At 38.6% G+C, this 4316-nt stretch overlaps 1 long non-coding RNA gene across 1 annotated transcript; it reads right to left on the reverse strand.

The window, feature by feature from the left end:
• Positions 1–221: 221 nt before the first annotated feature.
• On the reverse strand, positions 222–3775 carry LOC144988731 (uncharacterized). Its single transcript, XR_013652711.1, has 2 exons — positions 3348–3775; positions 222–533 (listed from the first exon to the last, which is right to left on the reverse strand). It is a non-coding gene; the product is annotated as an uncharacterized LOC144988731 (long non-coding RNA).
• Between the last annotated feature and the right edge of the window lie 541 nt (positions 3776–4316).

Raw genomic sequence — 4316 nt, forward strand, 5'->3', positions numbered from 1 at the left:
ACCACCCCCCGCCAGGCACCGGAGGCCCCGGCCCCCACCCCAGCCCACGGCAGAAGGGCAAGGAGCAGCGACGACCAGGCCCCCCCATCCCCTAAGTCATGGAGTCAGCTATGGGAGACCAGAGAGACCGAATTCTTTCAAAGTTACTTGAACCTTGGGCTGACATTTTTTCCAAGCTGATCTGATCAAGCAGCAGATTTCTGTGTTGACTTATATTTATATTTTTCTTGCTTTTCCAATTTATTAAAATAGTTTTTTTAGCAATGCAAAGAGTTATGAAAATGATAGAGCCTAATCCTCCTTCTACATCGATGGCACTCATGTCACCAAGCACACAAAGTGACGGTGAAGCTGTGATTGAAACCTTAAGCCAGACTGATAAATCGGCACATACCTGCTGCCAGAGAGCCTGGACAGGCGTGCAGAACCACAGTGCATGCATGTAATTGTCGGGTAGATTACTGTCACAGTGCTGACAAATGTCTGAGTTGCTGAGACCCATCTTGAACATCCTCTGTCCAGTGTAGTAAATTCTGTGAAGGGTTTTAAAATGGATTAGCTGCAGATTTGGACTTTTTGTCAGTTTAAAGGTGTTTAGACAAAGTTCTGACCAAAAGCTTCCATCTGTGCTGATGCTCAAATCCGCATCCCATTTTGTTGTCGGAAGTGAAATGTTATTATCTAAATTACATAAAAGTTTGTATATTTTGGAGAGAGTTTTATTCATTGAGAAATTGATCAGAGTGGTAACTACATCTGGTAGCTTTAAATCGTTGTCTCTGTATTTAAATTTTTTAGTAATACTTGATTTAAGTTGCTGATATTCCAAGAAGTTATTTATTCCATGTTTGTCTTGAAGTTCCTGGGGAGTTATGAATCTTCTATCAATAATTATGTGCTCTAGTTGTTTTATGCCCCCTGCTTGCCAAGCTGGGAAGTGGATAATTTTTTTGTTTATGAGGATGTCTGGGTTGTTCCAGATGGGTGTCATTTTGCACGGTTGAATTGATGATTTTGATATTTTGAGAAATTCCCACCAGGCTGTTAAAGTGGCGTTTATATTAATAGTTTTGAAACAATCCTGTTTTTTAACTGTTTGGCTAATAAATGGAAGATCTGACAGGTTGATCTTTCCACATAACGCCTGTTCCAAGTCTAACCATGAGTTGGTTTCTGGATTATTTTTTAACCATTTTAAGATGTATTGTAATCTATTTGCAAGAAAGTATTTGTGGAAATTAGGTAATTCTAATCCTCCACAGCTTTTTGCATATTTTAAAGTTTTTAGACTAATTCTTGCAGGTTTATTGTTCCATATAAAGCTTGATATGGATGAGTCTAATGTTTTGAACCATTTTAGTGGCGGTTGTGTGGGAATCATTGAAAAGAGATAATTAACTTTGGGTAAGATTTTCATTTTTACCGTGGCTACCTTGCCCATAAGGGACAGAGGCAGGTTGGTCCAGCGTGTTAGATCGTCCTGTATGTTTTTCAGTAATGGGGTGTAGTTTAGCTGCACCAGTTCTGATAGTTTGGGGGAAAAATTGATACCTAGATATTTGATATTTCCTGATTTAACTGGTATTGTGAGTCTTTGCTCCGCATTATTGTTCAGTGGTAATAAAACAGACTTATTCCAATTAATGGAATAGTCTGATATAGAGGAGAATTCATTAATGATTGTTGCCGTTTCATTTACAGAATGTAAATTACTTAAAAACAGTAATATGTCATCTGCATAGAGACTAATTTTATGATGGCTGTGTTTAGTTTTGATTCCTTTAATGCTTTCATTCTGTCTTATTGCTGCAGCTAAAGGCTCAATGAATATAGCAAAAAGAGAAGGAGAGAGTGGGCAACCCTGTCTGGTTCCTCTTCCAAGAAAAAACCTGTTTGAAGTCTGTTTATTAGTTCTAACTGATGCATTGGGGTTGTGATATAATATTTTGATCCATTTGATGAATGTTTCTCCAAAACCAAACTTATGGAGGGCGGCAATAAGGAACTTCCAGTTTACTCTGTCAAAAGCTTTTTCAGCATCCAGTGATAGTATGGACATTTCCTGGTTGTTAATGGTGGCAAAATCTATTATATTAACAAGTCTTCGGAGATTGTCATCCGAGTGTCTGCCTTTGATAAATCCAGTTTGGTCGAAGTCAATTATGTGAGGAGTGATTTTTTCTATTCTCTGTGCTAGTGCTTTGCAGATAATTTTTACGTCTGCATTGATTAGAGAAATAGGGCGGTAGCTTGAAGGACTATTGGGATCTTTGTCTGGTTTTAGAAGAAGAATTATGTTGGCTGAGTTCATGTTAGGTGGCATTGATTGGCTTTCATTGATAGATGTGACCGTTTCATAAAACGTTGGTGCCAGCTGTTCCCAGAATTCTTTATAAAACTCAGCAGGAAAGCCGTCGGGTCCTGGTGCTTTACCATTAGGCATAAGTAACAGAGCTTCATGAAGTTCAGACAACGAGAACGGAGAGTCTAAGTTTGTTATTTGATCCTCATTTAACCTGGGTAGGTTTACATTATTAAGAAATGAGTCAATACTTTGCTCTGACGGATTGATCTGTGGTGTGTACAAGTTTTTATAAAAGTTTTCAAATGCGTTATTAATTTTGACCGGGTCATGAGTGATATTTCCTGTTTGGTCCGTAATAGAGGTGATTGATGATTTTTCTCTATTAATTTTAAGCTGATTAGCCAGAAATTTGCCAGATTTATTAGAGTTTTCAAATCTTTCAAGTCGTAGCCTTTGTATTTGAAATTGTGTTTGTTTATTAATGATGTCATTTAACTGCAGCTTTAAATTTTTCAGATCTCCCAGAATGTGTTCCTGTGCAGAAGCAGCATAAGCAGTCTCCAGGGTTTGGATTTTATTTTCTAATTCTAATAAATCTGCTTTCTCTTTGCGTTTTTTGTGCGTTGAATAAGAAATGATTTTCCCTCTCATGACTGCCTTTGCCGCTTCCCACAGAATGCACGGTGAGATGTCTGGTGTATTGTTGAATTCTAGGAAGGTTGCCCATTCTTTTTTAAAGAATTCAAGAAATTCCTGGTCTTTTAACAGAGACGTATTAAACCTCCAGGTCGTACATGAGGGTGTGGATTTTTCCCTAGAAATATTTACAGAGACTGGTGCATGATCACTGATAATAATCGGATGAATGTTGGAACTTTTAATTTCTTTTAAAAGAGAGTTACTGATTAATAAATAGTCTAAACGGGAGTGTGAGCGGTGAACTGGAGAAAAAAAGGTGAACCCTTTAGTGCTTGGATGACATGAGCGCCACGCGTCGCAGAGACCCAGATCATTCATGTACTGCTTTAGAATACTTGCAGACCTCCATGTGCGCTGGGCTGCTGCTGTGCTGAGTCTGTCAAGTTCAGGGTCCAGAACCAGATTGACGTCTCCTCCTATAATGATTGTGGAGTCAGAGTGAACTGAGAGTGAGGTGAAGAATCTGTGAAAGAAGGAAGAGTCGTCAACGTTTGGACCATAGATGCTGGCTATGCAATAGTCCTTATTCTGAATGGATATATTAATAATTACAAATCTACCTTCTGGGTCAGTAACTGTATCCTTATGAGTAAATGTAACATTTTTATTAATCAAAACAGCAACTCCTCTTTGCTTGGAGTTATAACTAGAAGAATATATGACTGGAAATTTTGAGCTGCACAGGAGGTCCTGAGATTGTGTACATAAATGGGTCTCCTGCAGTAGAGCTATATCTGCTTTAAGATCATCCAGGTGAGATAACACTTTCAATCTCTTGAAAGGTCACAGGTTTGCTTTTATATAGTTTTCACACTACAGGTATTATAGTAACATACTAAACTGTTCTGTTAGGAACACAACGCTAGTTGTCAAGCTTGTAGCTGCGTGATGTTAATTTAAACAGTGATTCTACTCAACGGAACAAATTGAATTTATTGCCAGGTTGCAAGACAACAAGGTTGTGATGCACATGTCAGGGATTTTAAACATGTAAAGATCCTCTTTTAACAAGCTGCAATGTGAAATGTTGGAAGCCATGCTGCATCCATTTTTACTCCTAAAATGTTGTGTTTCCTCTTGTGTTTGTGCGTTTTTCTGTGTATAGCTTCTCACTGAGCTCACGTGCATCGGAACAAGGCTTCGATCATAAAACCCTTATTGCAGGGGAGTGTGGAGCTAATTCTGTGATGCTTCTGATGTAGCAAACACATGATCACATGAGGGACCAGGTGTTTCTGTCCCCTGAGGATAAACTGGTCCATAGTCGGTGGCAAGAATAATCACACACTTTTCAACTAAAACAAATTCCTCA

The sequence above is a fragment of the Oryzias latipes genome, chromosome 21, assembly GCF_053564925.1.
Source record: "Oryzias latipes strain Hd-rR chromosome 21, Olatipes_Hd-rR_3.1".
NCBI classification, from domain to species: Eukaryota; Metazoa; Chordata; class Actinopteri; order Beloniformes; family Adrianichthyidae; genus Oryzias; species Oryzias latipes.